This window comes from Halichoerus grypus, chromosome 5 (assembly GCF_964656455.1).
Source record: "Halichoerus grypus chromosome 5, mHalGry1.hap1.1, whole genome shotgun sequence".
NCBI lineage: Eukaryota > Metazoa > Chordata > Mammalia > Carnivora > Phocidae > Halichoerus > Halichoerus grypus.
In genome coordinates, this window is record NC_135716.1 from 117,523,194 (window position 1) to 117,547,727 (window position 24,534).

Here is a 24,534-nt window from a genome sequence, read left to right on the forward strand (position 1 = left end):
TTAGAGAGCTCTTTTAGTCATTTTATTTCAACAAATCTACACTCCCATCGGGCGTCTGGGTGGCTCAGTTGGTTAAGCGACTGCCTTCGGCTCAGGTCATGATCCTGGAGTCCTGGGATCAAGTCCCACATCAGGCTCCCTGCTCAGCGGGGGGTCTGCTTCTCCCTCTGACCCTCCTCCCTCTCATTCTCTCTCTCTCAAATAAATAAATAAAATCTTTAAAAAAAAAATCTAGGGCGCCTGGGTGGCTCAGTTGGTTAAGCGACTGCCTTCGGCTCAGGTCATGATCCTGGAGTCCCAGGATCGAGTCCCGCATCGGGCTCCCTGCTCAGCGGGGAGTCTGCTTCTCCCTCTGGCCCTCCCCCTCTCATGTGCTCTCTCTCTCTCTCTCTCTCTCTCTCTCAAATAAATAAAATCTTTAAAAAAACTAAAAATTAAAAAAAAATGTAACACTCCATCGATTTATAAGACACACTATTTTGTATACCTACAGGAATGAAAAACAGAATTGTGTGACACATCCTGACTCGAGATGGTAAAATATGAAATAATAGTGCAGAATTGATGTAATAGGGTATTGAGACAAGTTTTTGTATCACTCTGTGCTAATATAAAAAGAAAAACTTAAGTGAAATTACTGGGTAAGGCATTCTGAGAGCTTCCCAGCAATCAAGACAGTGATTTGTGGACCCAAATACTGAAAGGCTGCAGTTATCCACTCGTGCCACCAGAAACAGCCACCAAGTCCACGTATGCACAAGCAGTGAGAACTACATCGTGACTGTGGCCTGGCCAAAAGCTATTTCACAACTAAAGATTTCAGAGATGTTAAAATGTGGGCTCGAGAGTCCCTTGAGTACAGTACCATCATCCCCCTTTTGTAGGATATGGGCAGAGAAACTGAGCCACAGGTCAGTCACATGGAGAGTAAAGAGGTGAGCCCGGATTCAAACCAAGGCCAGTTGGGCTTCAGAGGTCATGTTCTTAACCTTTAGGCTACATAACCTCCTGAGTGAGCTTGGTCTGGTCATTTTTTGGAAAAGGCCAGTTTCTTCATAATTTGTGAAACTGCTTTGCTTGGAGCTTTTTCTCTTCGATGATGGACAGCAGGCTGAGTTTCTCCTAGTATGTTTTGTTCCTCTCTGGGTATTTCATCCATGGTACTCACATATTTCGCTGGTTTGAGCATAAAAACTTCAGTCACTTCAGTTGGTTTGAAAGCAGCTGTTAATGCTTATGCCAGTTTCCTTCAGTGGATTCCGGGGTATTAGGCTCAAGTCTGTTTTGCTGGCCATTATGAATTGTGTACTGTCAGTCTGAGCACCGCTCAGAGCAGTTGCAGCAGACCTCAGGACACCTGGCTCTCCAGGACTCCTTGGGATAGGGCCCACGGGGAAAGGACATAAGGATGCAAAGACAACTGCTAATGATTGTCATGTTGCAGGAGGGACATGTGCTGGGCATGCTGGTGACTCCAGCTGAGAGCGATTGAGCCTTGCCTCTGGACAGGACAGGCTTGGGGGGTGGGGGGCTCAGGCTGGGGGGTAGTTAGGACAACCCATGGGAGGAAGTATCATTTCAGGACCTGTTGGGAATCGGGAATGGCTTCGGAAGTGGAAATGGGATGGTGGGAGGAAACCCATGAAAAGACCAGAGCAGACAAATGAAAGGCCTTGTAAACAGGGAAATGTGAGTTTTCATTCTTAATTCCATAGAACTCAAGCCACTTCTCATGCTTTAAACTATATAACCAAGGAGAGAAGTACATTAAACCACTTGATTTTTAAAGGGGGAATTTTCTATCTCCCTAGGGTACGTCATGCAGGGACTCTGGAATGGTGGTTTTGCTCTTAACTTCAGAAAGACCTCCCTTCTCCCAGGTTTCTGCTAAGCACTCAAAGTTATTTCTACTTTGAGAAGAGACCGTCACACACCACCTCTTGGTGTCATGATTTCTTTTGGCTCCTTGAACAGTTGATTCTAGTTTAAGTCCATATGGTATAAATCTGTGGTGCAAAGACAGTCCCAAATGCCCAGTAACTTCTTAGTTTTCCTAGAAAACTGGAAGCCCTGTGGTCCTACTCTTGACCACTGTTCTGTGTTCCTAAAGAAAAACAGTAGGGTCCAACCTCTGTGTTTTGAAGTTTCGGTGGCTGGTTAATAACCAGGTGCTGGGATGCTGTGCTTTTGGGCCCCCGCCAACACAGAGGAGACAGCAGTTTTTTCCATGTTCCTGACAGATTGGAAGGTGTTTGTTCACACCCTCTGCTTCAGATCTCTCCCTGGAAAGGTTGGTCAGTTGTTCGGCCAACATCTTTGGCCTCTGCCGCTAGTACATCTTAGAAGCCTGTAAATAGTTTCTGCCACAGTTGGACCCTCACAAACAGAACTTCTAAGCATTAGAAATGGAAAACTTGAGGTGCTGAGGAGAGCCAAGTGGGAGCGGGCATCCGGTCTCCCCGGGAATGAATTCATGGGACTCTGTAAGAAGGAAGCCACTGTTTGTGGCTGACCTGTGTGTGGACAGTCAAAGGGAGAACACGATCCAGAGGTTCTTTTCTCACTTTCCTAAGTGGCAAGGGGAGCAGTTGTGAGATTTGGCTTGGTTTTCTTTCTAAGCAATCAGATTCTCTTTTTCCTACCAAACTTGGGCGCCCCTAGCAGTGAGAGGGCAAGCAAGTTATGTCTCAGCTTATATCACACATCAAAAAGTACTTGATTTGAAATTCTGTAATGTAGCCCGCCCAGAAGTACTTCATTATCATCTGTAATCTCCTACAGTCCCATTTTGTCATTCTCCAAAGAGTAGTAAGGAATCTAGAAAGCTGAGGCCAAATGATGGTACAAGTATGGCTTATATTAAAAGGTATAGTAAAAGTCTGTTGTTTGCTCCCTGACAGGCATCCCCCTTCTTTCTGGTAACCATGCCTTGAGTTCCTCTGGGAAACTACCAGCTCCCCTTTGTTCTCAGCCATCTGGTTTGGATGGGATTAAGCCCAACCCTAGCTCCTGGGTGGGTTTTCATCAGCCTAAACAGATCAGAGTATCCCACTCCTGTGACCACATGTTTGGTTCCAACTGTGCAGGTGGCCTAAGCTGGTGCGATCTGAGGGAACTATAAAACAGGCAGGGCATGGACTCTCCCCTGCTGTAAAAATGTAAGGCTGAAAGTGGGTTAGCCTGTTTTGCTACTGTAAGGAGAGCCAGCCTGAAGCCAAGCCATCTATCCCCGTGGAGTGTTCAGTTGCACTAGCCAATACATTCCTTTTCTTTTTCCTTATTCAAGTATTTGTATGTTGGATTTTCTGTCAACTATATCAGAATTTGAAACCAGAAAATGAAGTGTGGCAAGTTATAGGCCCTTGATTATGGAATTGGCTGAATCAAGATCGTGAGGAGAGCCTCTGTCCTAGACTAGAGTGTTGGTAGGGACAACATTTGTCCATAAAGGAAAAATAATCTTAACTTTCCCTTTAAGGACATTTTATGGCAGTTGCATACAGCACTTCTGTGACATCCCATTTATAGAACTTGGCCACGTGGCCACACCTACTTACAAGGAAACCAAAGAAAGTCTTGACGCTGGGTGGCAATGTGATTGACTAAAAGTTGTGGACCTCCTCTGAGAGGAGAATTAAATGGGTGTTGGAGGACAAGGACTATAGTTGACCATTAGCAATTCTTGCTTTGTGGTACTGGAATAGTTGGTTTTCCCATTGTCTAATGTATATTGGGACCTTCAGTTCATATGTCTCCCTGGGGTGCCAAATTAAGGGACTTGGACAAAAAGTTCAGGCTGTAGGATGGATTGATTGTAAGTTGAAGCCTTTGTAAATCTTATAAGAAAGAGAGATTTACCTTGAACCTAATGCCTCTAAAAAACAAGAAAGCATAAAATAGAGCCTTGCTATAAGAAATGCTTTCTGCTTGTGATGGGTAGTCCCAAGTAGACTGAGGCAGTAGTTTGGGATCCTCGACTGAATGGAAAAGCCAGATTCCTTCCTACAGTTAAGTTAGTTTGAGCAAAATAAGGGAGCAGGGAAAGATTAGGCCCTGGAAGAAGTGTGATCTCCGAAGCCTCTTCTAGAATCCTCTCGTTACACCCTGTCAGCCTGTCCAGAGGGACATCCATGCCTTTTGAGAAGACGCAGCTGGTGTGCAGCCCTCTGGCGAAGGGGCCGTTCCTCCCCCTCTAGGTCATTGCTTTGTATTGCCCCCGACAGAGGCCAATATGGAAGCAGAAGCCCTTCATTATAACCATCCCAAACCTGTACTCTAAATGAAAAGCTATTATAATCAACTGGATCTCTACTTTTATTACTAACCCACAGAATTGACCAGTGTATTAATCAGGGTTCTCTAAACAGAACCAAAAGGGTGTGTATACAGAAAGAGAAATTTAATATTTTTTTCTTGTCTTTTTAAAAATTCTTCAATTTTTATTTAAATTCAGTTAGCCAACTTATGGTACATCATGAATTTCAGGTGTAGTGTTCAGTAATTTATCAGTTGCATATAGCACCCAGTGGTTATCACATCACGTGCCCTCCTTCATGCCCATGATCCAATTACCCCATCATCCCACCCACTTCCCCTCCAGCAATCCTCAGTTTGTTTCCATAGTTAAGAGTCTCTCATGGGTTTTCTCCCTCTCTGATGACTTCCCATTCTGTTTTCCCTCCCTTCCCTACAGTCCTCTCACCTGTTTCTTATGTTCCACATATGAGTGAAACCATATGATAATTGTCTTTCTCTGATTGACTTATTTCGCTCAGCATAATACCCTCCAGTTCGAAATAGATTTATTATACGGAATTGGCTCATGTGATTTTGGAGTCTGACAATTCTAGATCTGCAAGGTGAGACAGCAAGCTAGAAACCCAGGAGAGCTAATGTGTTTCAGTTCAAGTCTGAAGGAATGTCCTAGTTCAAAGGTGGTCAGGAAGAGGAATTCTTACTCTGGGAAGGGTCAGCCTTTTTGTTCTTTTCAGGCCTTCATTTGATTGGCTGAGACCCACCTACATTTGGGAGAGCAATCTACTTTCCTCAGTCTTCTAATTTAAATGTTAATCTCATCCAAAATATCCTAACAGAAACATCTAGAATAATGTTTGCCCAAATATCTGGGCACTACCTGGCCCAGTCAAGTTGACACATAAAGTTAAACATCACAACCAAAAACACACAGATGGGAGCCAACTAAAGTCATGAGGGGGGCGCCTGGGTGGCTCAGTCAGTTAAGCGTCTGCCTTCGGCTCGGGTCATGATCCCAGGGGCCTGGGATCCAGTCCCACATCCGGCTCCCTGCTCCACAGGGAGTCTGCTGCTCCCTCTCCTCCCCCACTCATTTTCTCTCTCTCTTGCTCACTCTGTCTCAAATAAATAAAATCCTTAAAAAAAAAAAGTCACAAGGGATTTATATCACAGAGAAATCCCCAATGACCAAAATGATTGCCCAACCCCTAAATCGGTCCTCAGAGCCCCATCCCCCAGCACTCATACACTCTAGTGTTACACCAACCAGCAGTGGCTGCTAAAGCTGTATGGTCCTCTAAAGAGGTTGGACAAGGGAGATCCTCTTGGAGAGTGAAATTGAGGCAACCCCAGACCTTCACCTCACTGCAAGATAGGGAGTCTTTGCCATTTCTGCCCAAAAAGATTGTAATATGTGTGAGGACTGATGGCCACCGGATGTTTCACATTCTCCCCTCTGCAATTTGGAATTTTTATTGCAGTTCTGTTTTCTCTTTCCTATTATATATAGGGTGTGGTTAAACTTAACTATTTACCCACAGATCACTGAACCATGAAGAGTTATTTGACATGATTTGCACATTGACTTAAATATTGGACTTGGATCTAGCTTTAGTGACTGGATGAGCTTTTATATTATCTCCCTTTGGGAAGGGAGTGTGGCCTGTATGTTTGGAAGCTGTGGGATGATGTTAGGTGGCCAGAGCTTGGACTATCCAACATTGCTTAGTCCTTCTATCTAATACTCCACATATCCTTTGAGAGCTACTTCTCCTCATTCTCATCTGTGTGGTTTGGCTGAGATTGATACCCCTCTCCCCATTCCACCCTCTCAGCCAAAGTAATTGGTTCAGGAATGGGCATGTCAATCCCATTTTCACTAAGAATGCTAAAACTCCATCTCTCTTCCTCATTGGGCTAACTTACATGGGGCTGCGTACCCATATATGGTGCCATAGGGAGAGCCAGCCTGAGAATCAAACTAGAAGTGGAGTTGAGAGATGATCCTAGTAACATTTTCCTGTCATTCTGCAGTCCTTCTGGCATGCTTTCTTTACTCTCATTCGCAACTGCAGCAGTAACAATTTCCCAAGTGATGATAGAGAGAATGTGAGCAAGTTTAAATGAGCACCTCCTGTTAGTGGTCTTGTCATCTTTTCTAAACAGCTCTCCTCTGTGCTCACCTCCAACATGTCAAGTCTGCAGAACCATAGAATCTTGGCATCTGACACCCAAAAGGATCATAGAGATCAGCTGGTCCAGGGCCTCCCAAGGTGCCTCAGGAGGTAAGCAAGGTGATTTTTAGGTGATTCATGAATATTTTTTATTTTCATAAATATAATTATTGTGATGAATCCTAGTAAAATATAACTAGCACTTTCACATCAAACTTGTGATTTCACAGGTTTTATGTAATGCTTTTACTGAAGGGGAAATTGAAGCTTTGAGAGATTAATAGCTTTTTTAGGGATTGCCCAGATGGTGAATGAAGGGTGAGAGATATTAAGTGTGGAATCTGATAACTGGGAGGGATCCTGAAGATCATGGAGTCACTTCTGAACCCTCACCCACCTCCAATGTCAGAATTCCCCCAACAGCATCTCTCACAAATGGTCATTCAGCCTCAACTTGAATACCCCCACAGATGGGAAGCTTATCACCATTTGAGGCAGCACATTCCATTTTAGCAGTTCTGAGAGTTAGAAAATTCTCCCTTACACTGCACCAAAATCAGCCCTTTGCAATTTCTTTGCATTTGGTTCCAGTTCTTCCCTCTGAATCCACTCCCCACCTTCAAATGTTCAAGTCAGTTACTCTGCCCCCCTCCACTTCTTCCTCAACACAACACATACACGTGCACACACACGTACATACACTTGCATGCACACTCACGGAATGTGGTTTTGAATCACTCTGTCATTTTCTCATCATTCTTGTTTGATTTAACACTCAAATGTCTTTGTTGTTATTAAACCTGTGTGTCTAGAACATGACTTACTATATATGCCGTGAAGACTAAACCAGAGTAATCCCACCCTTTGTCCTGGACCTCATGTTTCTCTTCAGGCAGCCTGAATAGAATAATGTGGCTTTTTCTTACTACTTTTCATTCCAGTCTGTTGAGATTTTTTTTTTTTTTATCTTGATTCTATCAGCAATTTTATTAAATCTGGGAATACTAGGGTGCCTGGGTGGCTCAGTCCATTGAGCATCTGCCTTCGGCTCAGGTCATGATCCCAGGGTCCTAGGACTGAGCCCCACGTTGGGTTCCCTGCTCAGTGGGGAGTCTGCTGCTTCCTCTCCCTCTGCCCCTCACCCTTGCTCGTGCTCTCTCTCTCACTCTCACTACCTCTCTCTCTCTCTCGCTCACTCTCAAATAAATAAAATATTTTAAATAAATCTGGGAATACTAGAGCATGAGGGCTTCCCTTGAAACTTAACAAAAGTAGTTTCAGGAGACATAAAAATATAGTGAATGAATAAAATGATAAAGTTATAGAACCTAGTATCCAAGAGATTTATGTAGACTGAAAACATTAATGGGTTAAACATAGATTAATGAGCAATAAAAAGGTATTTAGATTATTTGACTTTTTTAATACAGTGTCCTAGCCTTGCCTACCTAATGTCCTTGCTGTTCAATATCGGAGGCAGAACATTGGGTTATACTAGTCAAAGGTCTCACCATGGAATTTCTTACTAGTTTCTCCCTGCTACAGAAATAAAACTATCTTTGCCCCTGGAGCCAATCTAGTATACTGATTAAAGGAACTGGTTTGGGTGTTAAATAGAACTGAGTTCAAACTATGACTCTATGATTTACTAGTTGTATAGCCTCTCACAAGCTATACAGCCTCTTTGAGCCTCAGTTAACCAAGGAAACAATATGGTACCCATTTCAGGCTTATAAGAATTATACAAGATATATACATAGCATCTGGCACATGATAAAGCATTCAGTATACCGTGGCTATGATTGTTTCTAAATCTGTTGGTTCACAAAATAATAAGAAAAATTGAAAATAAAAATTAGCCCATGAAGAATGGAGCTGTCCATCATGACCTTGTATACTTTGCTTTGGTTAGTTTCTGTCCTAAAGTACATCAATCAGGATACTCTGTTAATTTGGTGAAGAAAATTCCTAACCCTCTTTGGGCTTCCATGTTGGAAGGAGTGGAGCTTTGAGAGGTTCAAGGAGCAGCTTTGATGAAGGAGCCAGCAGAAACTAGCTAGAGCTGTTTCCTTCACCAGTGGGCTAAACACAGTGCGATCTGGAAGGCCCAGGGGTATCTCCTGCATGAGGAGGCCCCCCACCCTGAGGGCCACCTCTAGAGGCATCAAAGTCCTTCTAGACTGCCATCCTAAGTGACTTTGAGGGACTAAAGGACTTAGGAGTGCAGAGACAGAAAAGAAGCAATAGATGGGTTGTTTCTCTCCCAATTTTTTTTTTTCAACCTGGGATTTGCCATTCTACCTGAACGCAGTTTTGAATCTAAGAAGTTACTGGATGCATGTGTCTGGGCAGGCACAGGCTTCTAAGGATTGTGCTTTCAAACACTGGCAGGGCTTACCAGAGTTGGGCGAGGGTAGCCTCATCTGATCTGAGGATTATTGTCAGGCAGGAGGGTTTTAAAAATTTAAATCCTGGTTTTTTAACATGCAGGAAAACACCTGGCTTCCTACCCTGTGAAATAGATGGCTTCAGTTGGCTTCCTTGGTTTTTGGGGGTTTTTTTTACGAGTTTTTAGATGTAGTGGGGTTTTTTTTGTTTTTTTTATTTTTTTCTTCAACAAAAGAGCAGTCAGTGCCTAGCTATCCATCTACTGGCCCCACTGTTAAGACTTGCAAAGGTTCCCAGATTTATACCTTCTGGTGACCCCATGATTTACACCAACTCCCGCACTCGCTGCCATTCCTTTAGCATTCAGTGCTGCCTTCTTGAGACAGGAGTACTGACAGACTCTTGGAGTCTTACAGCATTTAGTCATTTAGATATTCAAAGCTGGGGGGTGTGAGTGTGTGCGCACACACGTGGGCGCACACGGGCACATTTTGCCCTTTGCCACATTGGTGGTTGTGTTTCTTTTTCATTTGCACAAGGTCACATTCAGAGTTCTTCCTCCCCGAGGAGAGGTTGCACATTCGTCACTTAATCTTCCTCTCATTTCCTTCTCTGAGGATCACATAGCCCTTCCTGAGGTATTACCGTTTTTCCATTTCTTCTTTACTCCCTCCTTTCTTTTAAATAACTCTGGAAGACAGGGAGGCACCTTGTAAAGTTAATTTCCTCTGAAGCGTTCAAAAAGAAGGCATCTCTCAGCCCAGACACCACCACCCCTCTCCACCCCTCAGCTGCGACGCACTCCCTTCCTCAAAGCCTTAGTCACCCTGGGCTGTGCCCGCCGCCCAGGACTCTCCATGCCCAGGCTTGGTCTCAGGGGCACAGTGAATTGCTCTGTCTAGTGACTCTTTGGTCTGGGTGTGGGGACCCTAGTCGGGAAGAGTCTCCCCATTTATTTGCTCTGTTCCTTCCTCCCCTTTTTCACTTCCTCACTGCACTCCCCCTTCTCCTTCACTGCTTTCTGCTCCTCTCTGGTACTTTCAGGACTCAGGGGCTGGCTGCCTGCCTGTCCCGGGGATGGCATTTCCTCTTCAAAGGTCTGTGGCCTCCGCCACCCAGCTCTACCAGGCACACAAGCCTTTGGAATCGCTGTGGCTTTGCCACCCGCTTGCCTACTTGGAAGGCAAGGGCAGTTTTTTAAATGCCCCTTTGGTTTCTGGGGTGCAACTTTCCTTAATCCTGTTTTATTTATGTGAACATGATCTGTGGCTTTTGAATGTTTGCTTCTGAATGTTTGTGTTAATGGACTAAACTGAAAGCGTTTCCTCTTACCGGAGAGGGCCGGCACACAGCTGGGGGCCAGGCCGTTCAACTCAGGCAAAACTGTCCCAAGAGGAACAAGTTACCAGCCAAGGAAGTCTGGAGGCTCCAAGAGGAATTCACTGAGGCCTTCATGGGCAGCCGCAGTCAGAGCCGGGATCATGGACTAGGCCACGAGGCTCAAGCAATTCCTTGGATTAACAGGGAGGGCTAACCTGAAGACACCTATATTTTTGCAAAAAAGTTTTTTTTTTTAAGATTTTATTTATTTATTTGACAGAGACACAGCGAGAGAGGGAACACAAGCAGGGGGAGTGGGAGAGGAGGAAGCAGGCTTCCTGCTGAGCAGGGATCCCAGGACCCTGGGATCATGACCTGAGCCGAAGGCAGACGCCCTACGACTGAGCCACCCAGGCGCTGTGCAAAGAAGTTTTTTAAATTGTGCATATATTTACCAAAACTCTGTGTGGTTTTCAACAGCTTTAGGTGTCTGATCTTTCGCCCTATTCCCAGCCTTCTGGGTATCTCCTGGCAATATTAAGAACTCCAGCTTGATCCCTGAATCCTCTGTCTGTAGGTAAGCTGTCATCTGAAAGTGTAGCACAGTCCTAGCTCAGCCTACTAATGTGCTTCCTGTGTATTTCTTTTCTCTTCTTCTCTTTTTTTGGTACCTCAGACAGAAACAGAAACAAAGACCCAAAGTATCCAGCAAATGCACAGTTTTTCCATATCCAGTGACTGGCTAACCTAGCACTGAAGTGAGGGAGAGAGGCAGGAGGGGAGCAACTGGGACCACACTGTGTGGAGGAAATGCCATCCTCCAATCTGCCATGAGGACAAAAGAACAGAGTAGAAGGCAGGGCCTTAGTCAGGGCTGGGCTCTCCTCAAGGGTTGACCCCACCATCCCACCCCCACCAACCCGTAGCCTGTGTAGCCCGGGGTCCAGTGGCTTGAACCAGAGGTGGGGACCTACCTGCACAATTTGTGTGAGAATATGGGCATGATGAGGAACACCTCTTTCTGCAGACAAGATGGAACAGAACAGAAGTAGTTGGGAATCTTTCTCCAAGCTGAAGCAAATGGTGGATCCACCAGGACTGTTGCCTAAGTCATTAATCTCCTCAGATGAAGGAGCTGGCTGTTGTTACGGCCTATAGAATAAACTGCGATGGAGAAGACTTGATGTGGACTTGCACAGGATACGGAGTTATAATTCTTGAGGCAGAATACTCCAGGGTTTCTTATTTAAACTATGAGTCCAATGTTGGTGACCCTCTGTGTTCAATTTACACCTTCTCCTTGGGCAGAGTCTTCTAACTCCTTGGCTTCATGTCCCTTGATAACTCCATATTCTGAATATCCCTACTGAACTTGAGACCAGACACCTAACTTGACATGCAAATCACACATGTACTCAATGTGACCCACAGCTAATTTATCCTTTTCTCCACCTGCCTCTAACCAGCTCCTCCTGGGCTACCCATTGTCATCACCAGTCATCCAGTTGCTCATACCAGAAATACCAGAGTTATATTTGTCTCTTTCCTATAACACTTTAATCACCTAATCCTGTTCATTCTACCTCCTAAATATCTCTTTATTCTGTGCATATCTCTGTATTCTTTGGCCAACCAAACTAGTCCAGGCTACCATCTTTTCTAGCTACCTCATTGATCCTCTGTCTGGTCTCTTGGCTTCTGTTCTTGACCCTTGGAGTCCACTCTGTCTGTCTGTCCATTTAGAATGATGTTATCTAAAGTATAATCTGATCATGTTTCTTGCCTGCCCAAAACCTTTGAGTAACTTTCTGTTGCTTTTCAAGTAAAATCCAAAGTCCAAGTTCCAACCTTGCTTACTCTTTCCAGCCTCATCTATTACCAGGACAGAGACCATGTCTTTCCATTTCATTGCTGTCCCCTCAGAACCTACAACAATGTCTAGCACAAGGTTGCTCTCTATAAATAGTGGTTGCATGGATGACTAGATGAATAGACAATTTCTGTGCATTTAAGGATAACCAAGGAGAAGGGAGAATGAGTGAAGACCAATATTAAAACCTCTCAGGGGAGGCCTGGGTGGCTTGGTTAAGCATCTGCCTTTGGCTCAGGTCATGATCCCAGGGTCCTGGGATCCAGCCCTGCATTGAGTTCCCTGCAGGGAGCCTGCTTCTTCCTCTGCCTGCCACTACCCCTGCTTGTGCTCTTTCTTTCTCTGACAAATAAATAAATAAAATCTTTAAAAAAAAAACAAAAACAAAACAAAAAAACCTCTCAGGATTATTGTTCTTATTCTAAGACTTCAATATTTTAATCCCAGGGCTGGAACAGTGGAAGGTTCTTGAACAAGCATTGCACAAAATGTAACGAATAGGATGGTGTCCATTTTTCTGCCGCACAAGCTCCCCTTTTGGATGTGAGGAGCATGCTGTCAGATTATCTGTATGACTGTGGGGACTGGGCAGGTTTACAAGGTGAAGAGAAGGAGATGGCGATTGTAAAGTTGAGTGTAGGGGATAGTTTTGTTTGTTTGTTTTTTAGCTAAGGAGCATCCATTTCACTTCCTAAGGGTACTTCATTTCCTTTTGAAGAAGGATCTCTTTCCTGTTGGATTCAGTCTGTTGTCTGTTGGGACTGTAATTAAGAGCCTGCCCTCCCTTGAGGCCCAAGTTAAGCCAATAAAATGTTTTCTTCCTAGAATTAGACTCTTGGGGGCGCCTGGGTGGCTCAGTCGGTTAAGCATCTGACTCTTGATTTTGGCTCAGGTTATGATCTTGGGGTCATAAGATCAAGCCCCACATCAGGCTCCGTGCTGAGCGTGGAGCCCTGCTTGAGATTCTCTCTCCCTCTGCCCCTTCCCCTGCTCGCATGCTCTCTCAAAAGAGAAGGAAGGGAGGGAAAGAAAAAAAAAAAAAGGAAAGAAAGAAAGAAAAAGGAAAGAAAAAGAAAGAAAGAAAGAAAAAAAGAAAGAAAGAAAGAAAAAGAAAAAGAAAGAAGGAAAAGAAAAAAAAGAACGAAAGAAGAAAGAAAAAAGAGAATTAGGCTTGAGCACAGAGATCTAGAAACTTAAAACATTTGCTGTTTGGAGGTGACCTTCCAGCCATACCATGCCTGCTGTGAGACCACCATGGTGTTCCTGGGACCCTTTCATCCATTAATTAACTCAATAGTGGGATCCCAATAGTTGTCTAATATGTTTCTTTTTCCATAATTTGATCAGAGTTGTTTCTGTTACATATAACTGTTAGTGTGATAATGGTGGTACAAGAGAACATTATCAGAATACAGTTCTGACATCTTTTAATACTTTGGACCAAAGCCATTAAATGAATCCAAGAATAAACACCAGGTACAATTTGGCCTTAGAAGTTCAGTTATGACTGACTTTCCTGACATGGAAATGTGTAACATTCACATGTGGATCTTCATAGGGATCAATAGCTCAAAATATCACTGTTTTGATGGTCATCTGTATCAAAAAGAAACCAAAACCACACCTTCAACTTTGTCTTTCATTGTAGCCATTGTAAAAAGAAGGACTAAAAATGATGATCAGCCTTACTACTGGCCAAAGACAAATTAAAATAAGTACTGTGTTCTTGTCAATCAGTTCTGCCAAAATTTAAAAAACTGGCACCCTCCATTGTGGATGAGAATGTGAACAAAGGGTACTCTTTCATAGTTGGTAGAAGTGCAAATTGGTCAATCCTCCTGGAAGGCAAGTTGGCAGTGCCTATCACAATTTAACACATGCATACCCTTGATCCAGCAGTTCTCCTTAGAAAGAAAAACAGCAAAAAGATACAAGTATAAGAATGTTCATTGTGACATTAACTTGTACTATCAAAATATTAGAAACAGTGTAAATGCTCCTTAATAGACTGAATATAGTATGGTATAGTTTTACTGATTCATAATTCATTCAGGAGCCATTATAAAAAATGTGGTTGATATGTATGTAATAGAAGTAGAATCCACAATATTTTAATGAGTGCAAAAAATAAGTTACAGAATAATGTGAATAAAAAATTCTTTAAAAAAACACAAAGCTATACATAAACTTTATGAGTATATGTATACATATGTAAATATGTCTGAATGTGCATAGAAAAGATCCAGAAGTATCCATACTGAACAGATATTGCTGGTTACTCTTGATGAATGGGGAGAAGCAATGGAATGGGAGGTAAAGAAGGGGAAGTTTGATTTTTTATTTTATGTCTTTGGTATTACTTGAATTTTTATTGCCTTTGTGTTACCTTTATAATTTAAAAAAGTTGAATAACTTTGGTAATTTAAGAAAGAACAAAAAATGAATAAAAACTATTAAAATGTAAAGAAATAATCAGAAACCAGGCCAAGTAACCTTTCCAGAGGTTTTGACCCACTTGTCTAGACAAGATTGTGGTCGATCCTAGTAGGTGAAAGCTGAGGGACCAGCTATACCCAGGACACAGCCAAGTTTCTGTAAGAGAACCACCCAGGCAGGCCAGAGGAGCTCCTCCTGGAAGCTTTACCCTGGGCTGGGTGGAAATCACCCCCTACAGGAATTAGAATTGCACATTTGATTGTTTTTATTGGCTCTGCCCTTCTTACTTTGAATACCTCCTTCTTTTGTTCATGAATGTTTAATTTGTCATCTTGTTTATGGCTGAAGCAAGATTCCTGTCTATCTAATGAACTTAATGATTCTGACGTGAGTGTCTAACAGACAGTAATTAGAACCTCTTTGGCTCACTGGGATGGCATAATACCACCAGGTGCCTGCTTTTCATGCTGCCTTGTTTGGGCAGAAAGTTTATTTGTATTCTACTTTATTCCAAAACACATTGTAGGTCAAATACACTGTTTTTGTTTTGTTTTTAAATCAGAAAATGGTGAATGAGAGAAAAATAAGGATATAAAAACAAGATTAAGCCAACAATGAAGCTGCCACACAGGCTACATGCTTACCTAAAGTTTTATGTACTTAATTTGGTTCTGAGTTTCCTAGTGGCCAAGGTAAAGTGGACATGATCAGGTACAGAACTAAAGTGATAGTCTTGGTTTTCCTGAGCAATAAAAAAAAGACAGATTTCTCAGTAAGGATGGATATATACATATGTGGGGGGCAGTGCTGAGAAGGAAAGTATTCTACTATAGTCTCATGGACTTGAGAGTGAATCCTGACTAGTGTCAGTCAACTGATGGTCCTTTTCCAAGGCTGCAGTAATTTCCTTCTTTCAAATGAACCTTGAGTCAGTTTGACCCCTTGAATTGCTGTCCCTCCTCTCCAGAGGAATGCTCGTCCCTTCTCTCAAAACCATAAGCCTGGGGAAGAATGCTACTTTGTTCAAGTTATTCTTGATTATTTTGGAACTTCCTAAAGCTCCTGTCATGTGGTTCCAAGTTTAACCATAGCCACTTTGGACATGGTTTTGTTTCCACAGTGATGTGTGTCAGCAACCACAGAGTGAGCTTCTTGTATTTTTATATCAATATGATACCCTTTGTTTATTTGTTCCTCAGAGGTTTCACTTTCGCTTATGTAATGGGCTATGGCATTTTACAGTCATTACCTCATGCTGGGATCTCCTTTTTCTTTGTACCTCCTGATGCGTCATATTCTTGACTCTACTCCCTTGGATCTCTTAGATACAATGCTCTGAGCTGGTGGGTGGGAGTGGGTGGGAGCCAGATTATCTGATGACTTCTCCACCCTTCCTCACACAAGAGCCACTTAGGTTTGTCACCACGCCGTTTCTGTACTCAGTCTTTTGGCATCTTTCAGACTGCACGCTGGCTTAAAACTACAGCCGCTACCAAAAGCAATGGGTTTAGATGGGGCTGGAAGACTCCAGGCTCCCCTCTGGGTTGGACACTGGGCAGGCAGAGTCTTCTGAACTCTGGAGCTACATTGACTATTCCCACAGGGTCTGCAGCTGGAAGTGGTCAGTCTCCTATGTGTACCCCTGTCCAAGCCTACACTATTAAGGAGATCTTGAAAGAAACCTACATCTCAATATATGACCGTTCCTTCACTTGGGGCTCATTTTCCTGAGCTCCTCCATATTCTTATATAGCGCTGTTTACTTAGATGTCTGATAAGCTTCTCAAGCTTAACATGCCCAAAACAGAACTCCTGCTTCATGTTCCCACCTCACCCCCACCCAAGTGTTACTCGAGAAGAGTAGAACTCTTCTCCATCTTGGAAAATGGCACTACACTTCACCTAATTGCTCAATCCAAAAATAGGAATCATGCATGATTCCTCCTTTTCTTTCCTTCACCTTTTACATCAAAAAACAGCTAAATCCAAACACTTTTCTCCATATGCACAGCCATCATCCTGGTCTGAGTTTCTATCATCTTATGCCTGGACAACTGAAATCACCAATGAGGCTCCTTGTTTCCATTCTTTTCCCACTACAGTCCATTCCCACACCACACAGTGGCCAAGGTAACAGAACACACTGCTTCCTACACTTAAAATCTTCCAATGACTTCCTGCTGCTCTCAGGAAAAAAAAAAAAATCCCATTTCTCCTGCCCACTTCTCAGATCACATCTCATATCACTCTCCATGTCACTCATGGAACTCCAGACACACTGGCTTCTTTCTCTTCCTTGAAAATGCCACATTATTTTTCATTCATTGCCCTTTTACTTGCTATATACTTTGCTTAGGATGTGTTCTTTCACTTGACTTTTTATCATTGAGGTCTCACTTCTTCAATGAAATCCTCGTCCAAATATATCTACTAAATAACGCTTTTACTTCTTCATATCACTTCTTATAATCAAAAAGGATCTTGAGTATTAGTTTGCTCACTTGTTTATTATTTGCCTTCTTCATCCAGAACACAAGGTCAATAAAGACAAGGATTTTGTCTGTTTCATTCACAACTGTATCTCTGGTGAATTTTTTAAATAAATAGGTGTATGAAGTAATGGACAAGCAAATGCTATAGCACATGTGTCAGTTCAACTTAACAAACATTTACTGGGCATCTACTATGTACCAGGCACTTGCCAGATGCTTTAGAGTCAAAGATTAAACAAGCCTACTTCTTTCCCTTAATTCTGGAAGTATTTTAGCCCTTTTTCTCTAAATACTGCCTTTCTCACATTTCTATTTTTTTTCTTCCTGACCTCTTTAACATCTTGTTTCCCATTTCTTTGCCTTCCCCTTTTTTGCTGTATCCTGAGTAATGTCTTCAGATTTATCTTCCAGTTCTCTAATTCTCTCTTTATCTGTATCTGTTGTACTTGCTTCCTGTTTCTAATTTTAATAATTATCCTTTTTATTTTCAGAAGTAGTATTTGGCTTTTTCTCAATTCTGCCTGGTCTTTTTAGATTCTGTTTATTCTTTTTTCATGTTTTTGTTTCCCCTTTCTATTGCTTTAAACATTTTAAACACTTGATATTTGGTATACGAGAACTGTTATATAATGTCTAATTCTGTTCATTGTGGTTTCTACTGGCTTTCACTCAGGGTAGCTTGTGTGTTTCCTAGCGTGGTTATCATTTTAATTGTGATCTTATGTTCACTGGAACTTTATCTGTTAGACTCCCATGAAGCTTGTGGAATGTCCACAAAAGAGCTGCTTCTGCCAGGTGCCCTGGTATGCTACCAACCTGGGGCCAATTTAAACTAATTTACAGCTGAAGTTTCCCAGACCATGCAGATAGTATAAATTTCAAATCCTACACTTGTGTGAGGGAAAGATTGTGTTTTAACATCTTACGAGTCCAGGCTAAGACAGACAAAGTTTCTCATTTCTCTTCATTGCAGATAGGTAGGCTTTTTTTCTAGTCTGTTCTTTCATTTAGTATGTATCCTTTTGTGAGTCTCACTTTTATGCAGAATTCGCTATTCCTACTCTCCATCTTTTGAGGGCACTAAGCCTGGTCTCGTGTCTCCCATAATGCCCCTAAAACCAAGCCTCAAAGTCACTGGGATAGACAGGCTTCCCAAAGCAGCAGAGCTCCAGTGGCAATTTACCATTTTGAATCCCAGTCTGTGTGCGTACACACATGTGTAATGAGGATTTCCCTAATTTGCATGAGAGTTTGACTATGCATTTAAAAGTATATTTGTTATATTTTATCTAGGATATCCAGATGTTCTGTCTTATAGCTAGAAACACAATATTTTGCCTTCTATGAACATGTGATATAATTTTGGGAGACAGAAACATCCATTTATCCAACCATCAACATTTTTATTGGTTTTTCTGTATCAGACACTAATAACCAGGTACACTTAAAAATATGCTTAGAGGCATGCCCACAGTGATGAGAGGATGTAGGGGTAAAAGAGACCAATTCTAATGGGGGATCTGGGAAGGTTTTGCAGATACAAAGGTGTTGGAGCTGGATAATAATAATAATACCTACCTTTTATCTCATGCTTACTCTGGACCAAGCACTGTGGCAAGTACTTAACATGTATGGTCACGATATCCTTACAAGAAAGCATAAGATAGGTACTATTCTTAGCATCTCAATTTTACAACTGAAGCATAGAGAATTTGAGTAATGTTCCCTGTCATATAGAAAGCAATTGGCAGTGCCTGGATATGAATTCAAGCAGTTTGAGTCCTGATCCAGGGCTTTTAGCTACTATGCTATATTGTGCTTGAACAGACAGGGATTGGGGGAGGGCGTTCCATCCAGGAAGAAAATAATGCCTATATCCCTAGACGACTGTGAGGATTATTTGAGATACTGTAAGGAAAACCACATGACAAGCACTCCATAAATGCCTACTTTGTTTTCTCTTTATCTTTGTACCATCAGCTTGTCATAAATTCCTTTAGGGATGGAGCCATACTATATCCATGAAGATAGCTTCGATAGCTTCACTCCCACAGAACCTGGTATTGACTAGTGGTTAATCCCTTGGCTGATTTGTCGATGGAACTAAATGTTACTTTGATAGTAGCTTTAGTACTTAGAATTGTATTGCAGTGCAGTTCTCAAAGCACTTTTATATCTGTCAGCTCAGTTTATCAGCACATCAGTTCTCGGAGGTAGGGCACATATCTGGCTTTAGTGACAAATGAGTGTTTTACTGAGGTGGGAATAGCATAGTCTTGGGAGAAGGCTAAGTGTGAACTCTGTGTAACTGGATGAAAAAGACCAAAAAAGACCAACTGTGGCACTCTAGATAGCCTTAGGAAGGAAGTGGTGGCAGGAGGCCAGGCTTCGATTCCTGAATGGTCTCTCTAGCTCCAATCTTGTCATCAGCCATCTGTGAGAACCATCTCTTTGAGTCTTAGCTGCATCCTGATTCAATCACTGCTAAATGCTTGAAGTGGGCTTCCCTTCACATGATGCCTATCACACTTTGTGGTCAGTGTTCCTCTTTAGACTGAGCTCTGTGAGAGCAGAGACTCCTTATTCACTGGTTGTAACTCCAGCATCTAGAACAGATGTGACACAGAAGGTGATCAAATATCTAGTAAACAAATGATGAATGAATTATTTGGATAAAAAGGAAAGGAGAGAGGAGAAACAAGGTCAGCGTCATAGATTCAGATCTCAGGAATGGGGAGAGGAAGCAAGCAGGAACCATGAGAAGGTTGAGCCAGAGAGATGGTCCTGCCAGAATGCAGCACTCGATGAGCTAAGTGTGGTCATGTCTGATTACAAAGCACTTTAAGAGTCAGGGGGCTTCCCCGGTGACTTTAATCACAGCCTGTCCTTTCCATTTGTTTGGCCCCACCTTATTTTAAAGGTATCACACATATAAAATATAGCACTGGCCTTGCCCAAAGGGCCACAAATTCCAGAGAGGTGAGAAAGCTGGATTAGAGGCATGTGTATCAGTGAGATTTTACACCGGTGAGGGATTGCAGAGCACTTTGTGAACATGGCCCAAATCAGCTTTCATCTGCAAAATAAGCCTCCATTCCTCTGGGATCCCCTTTCATTCCCTCTTCAAAGTCCTAGGTCAAAGTTCAACCTCTTGTACTGGCTTGAACATCTATGTGCATTTCTGGGTTCACCTCTGGGGGCAGCTTGCCCATCCTCTTCACCCTGGTACTTCCCTTTCCTTCTCCCTTGCTCAGGGTCTACTTTAGCAGACTTCCACAGACCTAAGAAGCCACAGGCCGCCAGGAAACAGCCCTTTCTTTTGTCTGGAGCATTACGATACAAGGTTAGGTTTGGCCCAAGGAACAGCATGATTAGATCAGCAAATCAACCCGAAAGTTATAGAAACAAGATGTGCTTACCCACCATTACAAAGGGATGCTGTGGTTCTTTCCACTTGGTTGAATGACCTACATTAAAACTTTCGGATCTTGGGTGCAGGTAGAGTCTTTGGGATCAACAAGATGGGGATCTAAATGCACATCTCAGGAGAGAACCAGCTACCAGCTGTAGTTCATCTCACGTCTGAAGCGTGTCCTCACCCAACTAGGAAAATGACCTAATTGTGTACAGACAACAGCAATTGTACAGGGAAAATAATATAGTAATGCAAATATTCAAACCAAATTGGAAAAGCGAAGCAAGAAGGAGCCAGAAAACATTAGATCATTCAGATTGCAACCTGGCCAACTTCAGCATCTGGGCGTGCATCCTCTGTCCAGCTTTTGTTCACATACCATCCCTAATGCTTCTTTGCATTTATAGAATCATGGCTGGGTATTTGCACAAAACCCTTTGTGTGACTGCATTCTAAGGAACAAGGTTCTCACAGTGTCCCTTCAGAAGGGTCAGAGAATTCTCCAGTGGAATGCTTTAATAGGCCTCCGGTTCAGAAAGGGCCTTTCTCTCACTGAAGGGAGAGGTGGGGGAGTGATGTACCTTTGGCCAGCATATATGTTTTAATTATGTGACCAGGGCAGGCCTTGCTCATTTTCCTTCCTCACTGGGTCATTTCCACCTTAGTTCTGAAAACAAAAAACAATTGATTAAAAAAAGAGCCTTCCTGACTGAAACCTTGGATCTCCTCTTTGGATTTGGACAAGAAGCAGGGATGTCCCCGTCCCCCCACCCCCGCCCCATATCTTAAAGCTGGTTCAAATTCGCCTGAGAGTCTGAGGAATAATGTGGTCTCCCTGTGCACTCTTATTTGTGTGTCTCCGATGAGCGGTCCCCATCCCCTTCTATGGGGAAGTCACAGGCTCTGGAGTCTGCAGCCCTGGGCAGAACCCGGCTCTGCCACCGCAGGATCTTGGACAGGACAGATACCTCTGAAAGCTTTGGATCTCTCATGGGTTAAAGCAGAATAATCATACTGCCTCCTGGGTTTGTGAGGATGAAATCTTCTAAAGAGCTCCTCAGAGCACCTGGCACCTCCTAAGTAGTCCAGAAGTGGCAGGTTTTCTTGTTATCACCACTTGGCTGTCCCTCAGCCTCCTACCTGCCACCTCAGTAGATCATCGGGTACCTCAGCACAAGTCCAGTGAGGAAGCAGCCAAGGAACATATTCTTCAGGATTTAGCACCTGGTCATAGCAAGTTTCTCGGGTTCACGAATGTGCAGCCCGGAGAATGGCATTTACCGGGTGAATTCCTTCCACCTTCAGCTAGTGAGTGCTGGACCTTCCTATAGGAACAGGAGCCAGTCACCGCACAACCCCAACTGACTAGTTGCTTGAGATGTCTTCCTTTCTGAGGCGTCTGCATTTGTCAGGACAGAGGAAGCGCTTAAAAAGCCTGGGCTCCAGGGAGGAGAGAGAAGCGGAGGGGAAAGCAGGGACCGCAGACAGACAAACCCGCCTTTACCTGCTTCACGGCAGCCGATGCCTCCAAACCCAGCCGGTCCCCTGGAGGCGCAACCGGGGAGTCACCGCACAGGTCGCACGGGGCTACAGATAGGTTCCCCCGAACCCTAGCAGCCAGGGGCCACGCGAAGTAGAGTAAAAGAAAAAAAAAAGTCCTGGATTCAAGTCCCTCCACTCTTCCTTTCCAGCCGTGTCACCTTGGGCCAGTGGCTGTCTTCCGGGAGGGTGGAGGCCTTCGTTGGTAAAATGTGGCTAATCCCGCCGCGGGAGGCTGGTGCGGAGGATGAAACGGGCCGCGGCGGGCACCGCGCCTGGGCGTGCGGAGGGAGCGCGCGGGGATGGCAGGGACGGGCAGCCCCCGCGGCCCCGAGCCCCGCGCCCCGCGCAGCAGCGGGCGGGCCGGGAGGGGCCAGCAGCCCCCCCCCCTTCCCCACAGCCACGCGCCGTCCTGCAGGGCGGGTCGCGCCCAGCCTCCCGCGGGAACCCGACCCGGCGTGGAGGCCAGCGCCGCTCTGGGGTCCACGAGGCCGGGCGCGCGGCCCCGGGGTCCCCGCGTGCTCTAGCGCCAGCGGCGGGAGCTCCTGGGCGGGGACTGGCGCTCGCGCGGAGGGCAGTAGCCGTTGTCCCGCAGGAGGCCCGCGCCGCCCCGATGGCTCATCGGTCACCGGATGGGCGCCCTGCTTAGTCACAAGTGTTGCAACCCAGTTTCTGTTCTAAAACTATTACAAAGAAAAGAGAAAACATTTAAAGAAAAGAACCAAGTGTATTTTTGTATTTGTTACCCTGGGATTCGGTTCAACTGTATACAGATGTCGTTGTTTTTTGTTTTTTTGGGTTTTTTGGTTTTTTGGGTTTTCTTTCTTTCTTTCTTTTAAACCTTTCAAGCTGTGTACTGCAGTGGACAAAGATTACACCATGTTTGTGTTGCAGTGTTGCTGTGGAAGTGCATATGGTTTTATTTGGTGGAAATTTGCAGAGAAATTGAAGGAAGTCATAGGCATGCATGAAAAACAAACGTGAAGTTTCAGAAAACAGGCCTCCAAACGAACACTGGAATTAAGGGGGGCTCTTGACAATAACTTAAAATCTGGAATACTGATGCATGAGTGCAGCTCCACCTGCCTGGGTCCTAACCGAGGAGGCAGGGGAGTTAGAGTCAGACAGTGGAGTTTAATTCGATCTGCCACTACCTGGCCAGGTGTCTTTGGCTAAGTTACTGGGCCATGGCTGGCCTTTTCTTCCTATCTCTGAAACAGAGAGCAGTTACCCTTACCATGCATTGCTCTTGTTGAGCGAAAACGAGGTAACAGGTCATGAGCACCATACATAGTAAGTGCTCATTAAATGGCAGCCGTCATTCTGCAGTGGTAACAGCATCCCATTTATGTTCCAAGGCTGTGGGCTCATTCATCAAGCTCTCTTTTGGGCTTTGAGCTTTGGAGCACTTTGGAGGAGCCAGGGGTGTTCAGTGCTGGCCAAACTTGGTTTTGTGTCATCACAAAATTGTCGTCAGACTGGACAATTGCTGAAAAGTGTATACTTCAGCTGTCAAGGGTCACCCCCTGCAAGCAATGAGGATGCTGAGTCTCAGCAAGTTGGTGACACTGTCAGCTGGAACAGTGCTTTCCTCTCAGCATTTGCTCTGATCTCCCCACTCCATGTCACCAGCAGCAGTCAGCATAGGCCTGAGCACCTCCAAGAGAACAGAAGGCCCATCTCCAAAGTGCTCACACCTGCTTCCTACTCTGAATGAACACTTTGGAGGGCTGGATAATTATTATAATTGTAATGTCTTAAAATCTTCATTTAAATCTTCAAGTTTAATTCATGTAGATCGAAATCTTCCAGGAAAACACTCTGTATACATTTTTTGTATGGCTTGCGTTTTGGAAGATTCACAGACCTGTTGAAAGGTTGTCTGCACCACCCTACCCCCAACCCCTTTCTCCAGTATACACACTGGAGCTTGGCAGAGCATACAGAGAGCTTGTGCGAACCTTTATCAAGTTACTGGATCTAACCGAGCCTCTGTTTTCTGATCTGGAAAATGAAGATGCTGGATTAGGTGATTTCTGAAGGCCTTCTAGACCTACGTGGCTATGACAGTATGCCATTCATCTATCTCAAATAGAATACAAGAGGTCTCTTTCAGCATTCTAGACTGTTGATGTTCTAACCTACATTAGGAAACAATGAGAAAAAAGTCTGTATCCTCCCTCAACCTGAGTGCTCTAGTTTCTCTTAGCTCCTTGAAGGGCCTTTAAAAAAAAAAAGCATCTAAAATATACTGACTCACCCATGCTTTTCATAGGCATGCTTTTCATGGGCATGGGACCTTGCCCCAAGCTGGGGACTCCACAGTTGGGCAAACCGTTCCTCACCCTCCCGGCACATGTGTAGCGCTGATTGAAAGGACCTTTGTCTTTGCGTCTGCTTTCTTAACACCTTCATTAGGAATGAAGTCACTTTTCTAAAACTAATAAATAGGAGAAAAGGGGAGGGGGACCTAACCAATTTTGTTTTTAAACTATATGCCATATAACTTTGTCTTCAGTCTGTCTATAATTCAACTGAAGTTTTTTTTTTTTTCTGACAAAATTAGGGGACATATGTTCACTCAGTCTACATAATAGAATGGTCAGGTGTGTGTTTAGACAGGAAATGTGTAAATCTCTTTTTATG

The 24,534-nt window shown here is 43.8% G+C and overlaps 1 long non-coding RNA gene across 2 annotated transcripts in view; it reads right to left on the reverse strand.

The window, feature by feature from the left end:
- Window positions 1-22,214, reverse strand: part of LOC144381909 (uncharacterized) — an 85,085-nt gene extending 62,871 nt beyond the window's left edge. Inside the window, exons 1-2 of one of the 2 annotated variants that reach the window (XR_013448090.1) lie at window positions 21,854-22,214; window positions 20,358-20,550 (exon numbers count right to left, since the gene is read on the reverse strand). This is a non-coding gene — a long non-coding RNA (uncharacterized LOC144381909). The remainder of the gene's footprint in view (window positions 1-20,357; window positions 20,551-21,853) is intronic. The other variant, XR_013448091.1, reaches the window with a different exon arrangement.
- Window positions 22,215-24,534: the final 2,320 nt, after the last annotated feature.